Source organism: Helianthus annuus, chromosome 7, assembly GCF_002127325.2.
Source record: "Helianthus annuus cultivar XRQ/B chromosome 7, HanXRQr2.0-SUNRISE, whole genome shotgun sequence".
Classification (NCBI taxonomy): domain Eukaryota; kingdom Viridiplantae; phylum Streptophyta; class Magnoliopsida; order Asterales; family Asteraceae; genus Helianthus; species Helianthus annuus.
Window position 1 is genome coordinate 23454370 of NC_035439.2, and position 12230 is coordinate 23466599.

The window sequence follows — 12230 nt, forward strand, 5'->3', positions numbered from 1 at the left end:
CAGTTTTTAATATATATTTATTTATTTATTTAATTTTCATTATTAATTTATTTATTTAAAATACTAATAAAATAGTATAAAATTATTTTAACCCAAATTTTGATATCTCAACCGAATTAACGTACGAATTCCCAATTTTCATACGGTTTAGGGTAATCTCTTGGCAGCGATGAATTTAAGAGCTGAGATTTAGATGGAATTTCACTGTTTTTTTACGTGCTTAACATAGTTTCAACGTGTTTCAACGTGTAATAACATAGCATATAAACACAAATATGAATAAAATCATGCATTTCCATTATGATTTCAAGTCTCGAGTACAATTTGGGAATAGAATCCAATACGACAAAGGTACAACTTACAAAAATAGAAAGTACAAGCAGATTTGCCAAAAATAGAAAGATTGAAAATACGAGATGTTACAATAGGCATCATACTATACACGTTAATCGAGCGATTACATGACTTAATCCTAATCATTAGTTATAATAAGTTTCGACCTAGTAATTACTTGAATGTTTAAAAAATAACATATCAAGATATTGACATGTTTGTTTCACTAAGATAACACTTATGACCCAAAAAATCATATTTCCCGCAAAAGAATCAATATATTATATAGTTTCGGTATTGTTTTATTTTTTTTATTAAGAAATTTATATTAGACTTATTTAAATCTTTTTAATTTTAAATTTTAAATTTATCTATAAATTATTAATGCCCTCATTGAATGACATGTGTCCCAAATCAGGTTTCTTTTATTATATAGTATAGATTAGTTCGATCGGTCACGGTACCAACATATGCTATAGCCAGTGGCCGACTCAGGAATTAGTTGTTAGGGGTGCGGATCAACATTGCATCAAGGGGTGCACCCGCCCACCCATAAGAACACTTAGGTCTGCCCTGGCTATAGCAAGCGAAAAAAACGAAAAAATATAATCGTAACATAACCAAAACGATATCTACGTGAAGGTTCGTTTGAGAAGATAAAAAGTAACTACTAAACACTTTCGATATTCATATATTTTTCATTTATCTTAGTTTTTAATATTAAGCTTCAATACTTATATAAAAATTATAGGACAAAACACCTAATAAGTGCAAAACAAAGTTAACTCTCAATATTTACATAAATATTTGCAATATTAAAAAAACTACGGTAATTGATTCTGTAAGTCAAAATATAACTTATCTCAAAGAGGATTCGAAATATATACTCATTCATGAACACATGTTAAGTTCATTAAGTTTTTTTTTTAAGGAGTTATAACTTATTAACTTAATGTTTAGTTTTTATTTTTAAAGATTTATAACTTATTAAGTTAATGTTTTGCTGTAAATCATATAGGCTACAAAACTACTAATATGACTCAACCTTACTTAATGTTTAAGTTTTCTTTTTAAGATTTATAACTTATTAAGGTGTTGTTTGTTTTTTCAGAGATAAAACGTCTACAGTCTGCGGACCATAGCTGCATACATTTAAAGATTTATAGAAGAACTATAACAACTTATTATGTGAATGTATGATATGTTACAAAACATGAGCATGATTAATGTGACATTACAGTATCTTAACTCAATTATTATACTGGGGAAGGTCCATTTGAGAAGAAATGTAATGTGAGAAGAAAAAGAAGAAAGGGCATAATAGTAAATTATTATTTCATTTATAACTCATATCATTAATTTTTAACTCTTTAATTAATTAGTCAACTAATCATTAATTATCCTACATATAATCTACAAAACCTACAAATATCAAAATTTTCCTACATAAACCCTACACATTATAGAATTTTATCATACACAGTCCAAATTTATCCTACACACCTCAAATATATCCTACACAACTCGTAATTTATCCTACACAACTACTAATTTATTCTACACTTTAAATTAAGTTTTTTTTTAATTTGAAAAAAATATATATTTTGTAAAGGAGTTACAAATTTAATTTAGTTAGTTATTAAAGGAAAAGAATACAAATTAATGATTTTTGTAAGTTTACCAATATACCCTTATATTAAAATTAAATACAAATATTAAATGAAGTAAAATGAAGCATTCTTATTGGTTGAAACTTCTTCTTGTTTCTTCTTACAAAAAAATTATTCTCATTTGAACCCTCCACTATGTCTTTAGCCCTTATACTTTAAGTAAGCTTTTTTTTTTATAGATATAAAATTACAACTTATTACAACTTATAAATTAGCCCTTATACTTTAAATAAATTTTTTTATAGATATAGAATTACAAGAAACATTCAACCTATGTCATCCATCTTTGGATTGCACATGTTCACATGGGCAGAGGTTAATGGAGCCTCGGGGTGTGTCGGCCTCCATCGATTTTTTGTTCGTCATGTTAATTTTATCGATAATTTTTGAAAAAATAATTTATGTAGTGTAAAATATTTGATTTTTACGAGTATGGCCTCCACCGATTTGGATTTGAGAGTCCGGCCTCCACCGAGTGTTTGTTCAAGCTTCGCCACTGCTTGCTCAACTATGTAATTTTCATCTATAACCGATACGACTGAAACATGTTATTTGTCACACCCCAACCGATGGCAGAAACATCGGGATGAGGCACTGAGCGAAACAGATTGTCCAAGAGATTCCATAACAACTAATAATTACCAAATATTTAAGCATTACGTCCCATACCGTAATATATCAAGCAAACATAGTTATTACAGACAAATAGTTCACAAAGACAAATACAATACTGTTCCGACAACTCATAATTAAAATTGTTTGTTTCTAGACTCTTCCTAACTTGATTCCATGGCAGCAAGCAATCCTAGCATCTTAAACACATGTCACATACGTTAAAATAGAGGTCAATACACATAGTGTAAATGTGAGCATACAAGTTTAATAGTATAATAGATAGCGAAATCGGTTTACGCATAACCAGCATGTAACATGTTGAAAAGTGAAGCTAGCAGGTTATCGACAATGAAATATGCACAGACGTGACTGCGAGTTTTAGAATGCGCAACACATATCACCACTGTGACACGTGAAGTAAAGCCCTTAACAACCCATGTCCACGACAGGTGCTGAGTCCAAACTATAGTACTATCGTTGCTAAGATGTCAGGCAACAATCACTGTGTAAACATAACATACAAGCATTCATCGAGTAACTAATGTGCACAAAATGCAACATATAAATTACATCAGTTGTGGCATAAAACTAACCCTTTTTAGTACTAATGTTGGAAAAAGTGTGTTTTTGTCTTCCTTTTGTATTTTCAGGATTAAATGAGCTCAAATGAACAAAAGAAGCAAAAAGGCAGCTAAATCTAACATAAATACAAGGAAAGGAACAAACGTGGCATGTCCGACCCCCGACAGCATCTTCCCAAGCAAAACAAGAGATCAGAAGGCTGAACACGCCCCGTGCTCAGTGAGCACGGGGGCGTGCCCAAGTGTCAGCAGAAAAGACAAAGCTGTAGAAGCTTTTATCACCCACCACGGGGGCGTGCCCAGCGGACACGGGGTCGTGGTCAACTCTAAGATTCACAGAATCTAGGGAAATCTTGATAGTACAAATACGCTTCTACACACGGGGTCGTGCCCAGCGGACACGGGGGCGTGGTCAACTAATGCAGACAAACTGTAATTAATGAAGAAAGAGAAGGAGGCCGGACAAGGTGCCGTGCCCAATGGACACGGAGCCGTGCCCGAGCTGCTGTTCAGGCTATAAATAGGGGAGCTTGGCTCATTTGCAAACCATCCCTTGGCACACCACCTCTCTCACACTTTACCCACCCACCACCACCATCACAACACCATTATCCACCACCATCATCCATCATCCATCATAGAGTGTGTGAGTCGTCTCGGGATCCAAGATTGATCGTAAGAGTTCTTGACAATCAAAGGCCATGTTTGCCTAAGTCTCTTACATCACTTGGTGAAGACAAGTGTCTAGTGTAATACTTTTTATTTTTAATCTTGTCGCATTTTTTATTTGGTTATGTTTTAGTGACTTTAATAACTAGTTTCTTATGTTGAAGGTGATTCTTCCTTATCGTTTTTCCGTGGTGTCTTGGCATTATTTTACTGTCTATATAAAATAAAAGATTTTCATAATTCATATTTCCACGGTCTATATGGAGATATGTTGGCTACCTGGTCGGGGGTTAAGGGAACGGTTTGGTAAGAGTCTTGCCTTATTCAGTGTATAGATCCTGCAAGGACCTGGGTCAAATTTAATAGGACCTCCTTCGATACCCACCGGTATTGGATGGCGGGGGTCCAAACTCTTTGATCCCCTCATATGTAAGCTACTATTAAAACTTTAACCCGGCTACTTAGGACTGTATCCCTGCTGACTCAGACTACTTAGCCGAGGGTAACGTCACCTTCAAAAGAGGGGCCTACCACATTATGCATAATAACTTAATTAATTATCTTTCAACAATCCGACCCTTTAGGATTGTATCCTTATTGACTCAAACTACTGGGTTGAGGGTAACGTCACCTTCAAAAGAGGGGCCTACTACAATAACTAAGATAATCTCTTAAAAAGTGCAAAAGTGGGGAAACAATCAAAGGTTACACTACACACGAGTCGGATCCAAGTGATTCATCTTGTCTATCTGTTTTTATTTTTTATTTTATTTTTCAGCATTTTAGTTAGTTTTATTTTCTAGTTTAAAAACCTTTTTCTAACTTTTGATTTGATTAGACGTTGAGGATAAACCGGTACTAAAAGCTCTTGTGTCCTTGGACGACCTCGGTATCTTACCAACACTATACTACGCTCACGATGGGTGCACTTGCCCATATGTGTGTTTAGTGTTAGTAAATATTGTGTTTTATAAATTTAAAACTTGGTTAAAAAGTGTAAAAGGGCTTAAAATATATATCAAAAATATATAACACCACACACACATCAAGTTTTTGGCGCCGTTGCCGGGGACACAAGGATTTTAAGAAAGTTAGGAATCAACGGCCTAATCGTTTTTTTCTAATTTTTCTGTTTTTTTAAGGATTTTTTTAGATTTTTCAGTTTCTGCAGAGCTCAGCACGGGTCGTGCCTGGTCGGACACGGGTCGTGCCCAACATTGTTATTGGCAGTTTTTATTTTCCGAGTTACGGAGAGTTGAGCACGGGGCCGTGTCGGTGCTACACGGGGCCGTGTCGAACTCCCCAGTAACAGGGATCCGGAAAACAATCACTGTATCTCCGACCACGGGCCGTGTTCACCTGAACACGGTGTAACGCCCTGCGTTTTCATACTTTCTATATTTGAAAACCCTTGCTTGAAATCCTATTTTTGGAAACTTTGTACTTTCGTATGCCGTCTTTCGTTGCAATCGATATATTATCCAAGACTCTTGGCTCTTTATTACATAACGAAACTCAGTACTCGTTAAACTTGTTAAATCTCTTAAAATAATGAGACTCGAAAAGTTCGTGAAATGAATAATCGTTTAATGACTTTTTATTCGTGTATAAATATGGTTATTTACCTATCTAATTAAATTAACTAATTTTATTAAATAAAAAGTTTATTTTCATAATAATCTAGTCAGACTCGTTAGATTTTAAAGTTAGTAAACTAACCTAATTAGTTTGTTAAAGTTAGTTCTTCTTTCTAAATAAAACAACATAACTTTGGGTTTTTTTTAATTAAAGTCTAGGGGTGTTAGGGTCATTTGCTGGAACTATAAAAGTGCAAGGACCATTGTGTGACATACTGAAAGTTTGAGGTTATCAGAAAAAAAAAAGAATTAATTCTTCAAAAAAACGCTGGCAGCGAGGTTCGAACCAGGGCCACTCGTTTCTCCTCGTGCGCGCATAACCAGCCGAGCTAGACTCTCACATTGAACCATTTAGCATCTTTAAATCATTTAACCATGCTTTCATCGCGGCCCACCAGCAAGATCAGCGCGCAGAAAGGTGGCCAGCTCCACTTTTGAGCGCGATTTTGGCTTTTTTTTGAGTTTTAAACTCATTTTTGAACATTTAATACTCACCTAACATAACCCTAATCCTCCCTTATAAATACCAAGCCATTACCAAGCTCAAATCACTTTACAAACTCATCCAAATCACTCCAAATCAGTCCCAAATTCGTGCAAAATCAGAAGGTTCGAGCAGATTATTACATCTTCACAAAAATGGGCATAACTTCTTCATTTCTTGTCCGTTTTGGTCCATTCTTTTTCCAGAACGCTTGGCTTGACCTTGGCTTCGATTCTAGGGGTGTTTCACAGCAAACAAGCCCCTGGAACTCCGGCAAAAAGGCTTCAAAGTCTACTGTTTAAATTTGTTTTCATTAATCTTTGTTTAGACATGAGTTTAACTCACTCAAACCTATGTCCTTATGCTTATAACCACTCCTATGGTTAGTTAGGCTTAAAAACAAGGCTGAGAAATGTTAAATTAGAGGTGTAAACATCACATATTTTCTGTTTTATTCAAGGGTTTTAACCCACAAGTGATGTTCAAGCTTCAAGCTTGATGAAGGTGTGATTATGGACTAACTTGGGTTGTCTAATATAAAATCCCCACATCACTTGATGATTCTCATAGTTTTGTTGTTTACATACTTGTAATAATCTTAGTTCATGACCCTCCTTGTATGTTTTTACAACAAGTGTAGTGGTGAACACTTAGAGGTACCTAAATGGGAGCTTGTTCTTCCTACCTCCTACATGATTTCCATGATACTTAGAGGTACCTAAATGAAGATCCTAATCTTCTACCTCATGCTTGAAATATTAGTCTTAATAATATGTATATAATATATGTAATATATAAACACATAATCCAAATAATCGAATCTTAGATGATGAATTAGTCTTCATATGTCCAAGTACTAGATTATATCATCCTATAGTATGATAACTTGTTACGATTCTAATGGAACCTTGTTCCATGAAACCATATAAACTCCTTGGAGTACATAGTGTCAAGAACAAGTATCATATGTATTAGATGATTATTTTCACATGTTATTCTCATATGTTATTTTCATGTTGTTTTATTCCGAATCCCGACTCTAAACATACTTGAACTTTAACCCTTATACATTCGGACTCTAAATCTCTACTCGTCAACGATTGGATAATCGGAAAGCATATGCAAGCCTTGTGAGTATACTCGATCCCTTTTTTGTTTTAAACACTTTTGGGATGCAACATGTATTCTTTATCAAAAACACTTGACACTTGAAACTTATTTGAAACATACTCTATCCATTTAAACATGAGACATGAAACTTGTGATACTTGAGACTTTTATGCTATGTGAACGTTTAATCCCTGTGTGTAGTTCCGCCTTAACAATGGTAGCGCTATAGGGGTAATGCACCTCCCCGTTAGTCTTTGGGGTATTGTTAGGATGAGACATATAACCTCCCGTTAAACTTTGGGAAAGACACTTAACGCATTGGAAACTTGGGCTATCACTTGGACTGCGTTAGCTAGCATGGTGAAACTTGTTATATGTTTTTGTGTTGGATTTGAGTCTTTTATTCTATTATGCTATGTAACCAAACTTGTATACTCGCCTTTGCTTTTGCATTGAACTCTATTTTAATACATGTTGCAGGTTAATTATTGAGATGATATTCAAGACGAAACAAGATTTAGGGTGGACTAGATACACACCTAGATTAATTTATCTTTTATTGTTATGATTTATGTTGAAACAATGTTGTTATCTTTATTTGAATTTTGTATGACATTAGTATTGGAAATGAAAGTTGAATTTAATTAAATATTGTCACATAGTGTTATGAAGCCTCTTGCAATCTATACACACTTCGTCTCATCCCGATGTTTCCGCCATCGGTTGGGGTGTGACACACGGGGCCGTGGTGAAGCTTCTGACCAATGTTCTTTTTGTTTTTCTTGCAGGACTTGGAACCCAGGCACCACATCTGAACTCTCGACGTAGTGTATGAGCTCCATCTCTAGTAAAGACATAAAAGAACCCCTAGACGAACTCGAGCGCTTTCTAAGAAAAAGACTTAAAGCTAAAATCCAAGAGAAAGTTTCGGGGGACCCACTTCCAATGGCGGACCAACGTACCCTCATGGATTACCTACAACCCACCATGGGTAATCTCGGCGCCGCTATAAATGCACCAAATGTCGAAGCCATTAACTTCGAGCTTCGGCCACATTTGATACAAATGCTTCAAAACTCCGCAACCTTCCATGGGCTTGCGGACGAGGATCCTCATCTACATATTACTAATTTCTTAGAAATATGTGATACCTTTCAGATTAATGGAGCATCAAACGACGCCATCCGCCTTCGAATCCTCCATTTTCACTAAAAACCCGAGCTAAGGCTTGGCTTAATGCCCTCCCAGTTGGCTCGGTAAACACATGGGATGAACTAGCCCAAAAGTTTCTATATAGGTATTTCCCTCTAAATTAATGACTGAAATTAATACATATTCACAAGAGGATGGGGAATCCTTATATGAAACTTGGGAAAGGTTCAAGGAGCTACTAAGAAAGTGTCCTCATCACGGTCTTGCGGTGTGGCAACAAGTATCCACTTTCTACAATGGGTTGTTGCCACACACAAGACAAACACTTGATTGTAGCCCCAGGGGACTTTTGGGTAATCGTCGTCCAAATGAAATATATAACCAAATTGAGGAAATTGCTCAAACCAATTTTTAGTGGCACACTCCCCGAGGCAACAAATCTATTGCCCCGGGCGCCCATAAGGTTGATGAAAGCACTTCTTTACAAGCCCAAATCGAGGCCCTTTCTTCGAAAATCAAAAAGCTAGAAATGACAAAAACGGCCTCGGTCATGGCTTATGAAGGGTGTGGTGGGCCACATGAAAATTGGAGTTGTATGAAAGAAGTAGATGATCAAACAGAGTCGGTAAACTACATTGACAATAGACCTAGGCCGTCGGGTCCTCCAACGGGTACCTACAACCAAGGATGGCGTAACCACCCTAACCTTGGTTGGAGAGAACCCGACAATAGTAGTAACCAACAAAATCTAAACCAACGAACAAACTTTCAACAACCAAGAATCGAGTCACAAAATTTCTCTCAACAACAAGGTGGACGAGAAAGGCTTGAAGATACTATATCTCACCTCATCTCCGACACCGAAAAGAAAAACTCGGATCAATTTCAACAATTCGAATCGAAATTTAGAAATCAACAAGCTAGTACACAAAACATTGGAAAGCAATTAAATCAAATAGCTCAGAATTTCTCCGAGAGACCACAAGGCGCGTTACCAAGTAATACCGAAACCAACCCAAAGGCGCAAGTACATCTCATAACATTGAGAAACCATACCGTGGGTCCCGAAGAGGCTCCATCACCGCCAACTGAAAGAAGCCTATCCACAACTCCACCCACGCCCCAACAAGAGAAGGCTTCTCCACCAATTCAAGAGCCTACTAAGACTCCTCCGGTTCCATACCCCGGTCGGTTAATTCGTCAAAAGACCGACGAGCAATTCGCAAAGTTCGAAAATTTACTAAAACAATTGCATGTTAATATTCCATTTATCGAAGTCCTAACTCAAATGCCTAAATATTCAAAATTTATGAGGGGCTTCCTCACTCATAAAAGGAAAACTGAATCATTGCAATTAGTTAATTTAAGCGAAGAATGCTCCGCCTTACCACTCAACAAACTCCCGCAAAAGAAGCTTGACCCCAGAAGCTTCACAGTTCCTTGCTCGATTGGGGAATCTCCCGTTCGTAACGCACTAGCCGATCTCGGGGCAAGCATCAATCTCATGCCCTCATCAATGTTCAACCGACTCGGCTTAGGGAAAACAAGCCCTACAAAAATAAGCATATAACTAGCCAATAGATCCGTCAAATATCCACAAGGTGTCGCTGAAAATCTACTAGTCAAAGTCGGCGAATTTGTCTTTCCGGCCGACTTTGTCATACTAGATATGGAGGAAGATGCCGAAGTACCACTCATCTTAGGGAGGCCATTCATAGCTACGGCCCAAGCAGTGGTAGATATGAATGATGGAACACTAACATTGAGGATTGGGGACGAGGAAATGAAGTTTGGAGTTGGAAAAAGAGTAGAAGACGACGACCCAGTCAACTACATGAAGGTCATTGACTCGAGTTTGGATGATGCTCTCTGACGGTGTAGCATGGGATGCAAAACATCTGATGCGGGCCCAAGTGTGGAGGAACGGGCTATTTTGTATTTGGAGGCCCAGGACCGCGTAACAAAAGGGGCCTCACTAAAATGGCTCTAGCTTGGGCTACGGGGGTCCGTTTGGGACGTGCGACCAGGCGATTCGAACGTGAGAAAAAGCTCTATCTTGCTGCAAACGCCTATGGCGGTTTGGGTCATCGTCCGGGCCGAAAAACGCTTATTTCTATTAGTTTTTTCCATTTTTATGTTTTTTCAAGTATTTTGGGCATTTTGTTTTTGGGTTTATGTTTGGCCCGTTGTCTTTTTTAGGCCTATTTCGAATTTCTGTCTCTATTTATGTATTGCCCTAGTTATTTGAGCAATCAGCATTGAATTTTGAGAAAACAGTTTGATCACTTCAAATTCCGTGGCCTTTGGGGTTACAATTTGGGGGTTGGGGAAGAACTACACGGGTATTCGCAGAATCAACGTGTAATCTTCATTTTTCCGTTTCACACGCTACATCAGTTGGTATCAGAGCCGAATTCCTGGCTCAAAATGCCTCCGAGGAGAAACAACAACAGGCCTCTCGATGAAGTGTATGAACGAGAGTTGGAGCAGCGACTTATGGCGAGAGTGGATAAGCGGTTGGATCAAGTGGTCGATCAGTTGACTGACCGGATGGCCGACTTGATCAATCGTAGGAGGCAGAGACCCAATGACGGGTATGGTTCTGAACTTAGTAACCCATTTGGTGATGATTCGACTTCCGAAGATGAACGGGAGGGGCAACCAAGGGGTGAACGTGGAGGGGGTAACAGGCGTTGGGATTCTGGGATAAGAGTTGATATTCCGGAATTTGATGGGTCTAGTTTGAATCCGGAGGGGTTCATCGATTGGTTGGCTACCGTAGAGGAGGTGTTCGAGTACAAGGAGGTGCCTGAAAACAAGCGGGTGGCCTTGATCGCTACCAGGTTACGTGGTAGGGCCTCTGCGTGGTGGCAACAATTGAATTAACACGGAATAGACTCGGGAAGTCAAGGATCGTGACGTGGGCCAAGATGAAAAAGTGCTTGCTGTCCAATTTTTTGCCTCATAATTTTCAAAGGTTGATGTACCAGCGTCTGCAGAATTTGAAACAGGGGGCTAAATCGGTTGATGATTATACAACGGAGTTTTACCAGTTGATTGCGAGGAATGATATTCAAGAACCGGAGGAGCAACTTGTTTCTCGGTATATTGGGGGTCTAAGGGTTCAGATCATGGAGGCCGTGAATCTTTTTGATCCGTTAACCATTCCTGAGGCACACCAACAGGCGTTGGCCTTTGAGAAGCAAAACCGTCGGGTGGGCGGTTCATTTACCCCTGCTAGGGGAAACGTTGGGTCAGGCAGTGGGGCACCTCATGGCGGGCTAAGTCAGCAGAAGCCAGGGGGTAGCAATACCGGGCCTACTTCTAAGGGGGCTAGTAGTAGTGGTCCGAGATGTTTCAATTGTGGTGAGACGGGCCATCGTCAAGATGAGTGTAAGAAGGCCGGTAAGAGACACTTGTTTGCTGAGTCTGAGGATGAACAGTATGAGGAATATGAAAATAACCCAGTGTATGATGAAGAAACTGAGTACGAAGAAGAGGTTGTGACCGGTGATGTTGGAGTGAACTTGGTGGTCAGGCGCTCTTGCTATGCACCAAAGGCAGATGGGGATGATTGGCTGAAACACAACATCTTCCACTCAACATGTACCATTTTGGGAAAGGTTTGCACGTTTGTCATTGATTCGGGGAGTTGTGACAATCTGATTTCTGAAGAGGCAGTTCAAAAGTTGGCCTTGAAGACAGAGAGTCACCCGAAACCGTACAAGCTTCAATGGCTTAAAAAGGGAGGTGAAGTGACGGTATCTAAAAGGGCACTTGTTTCTATTTCTATTGGGTCAACGTACAAAGATGATGTTGTGTGTGATGTGGTCCCTATGGACGCGTGTCACTTATTGTTGGGTAGACCTTGGGAATATGAACGTAATATTGAGCATAACGGGCGGTCCAATACTTATAGCTTTCTGTTTGGTGGTGTGAAGATCACTCTTGTCCCTAGCAAGCCTAAACAGTTAGCCAC

General features: G+C 38.5%; 1 non-coding gene across 1 annotated transcript; it reads right to left on the bottom strand.

Moving 5' to 3' along the window:
* Positions 1–8408: 8408 nt before the first annotated feature.
* Positions 8409–8515, bottom strand: LOC118480829. The gene has a single exon (XR_004863810.1). It is a non-coding gene; the product is annotated as a small nucleolar RNA R71 (small nucleolar RNA).
* Positions 8516–12230: the final 3715 nt, after the last annotated feature.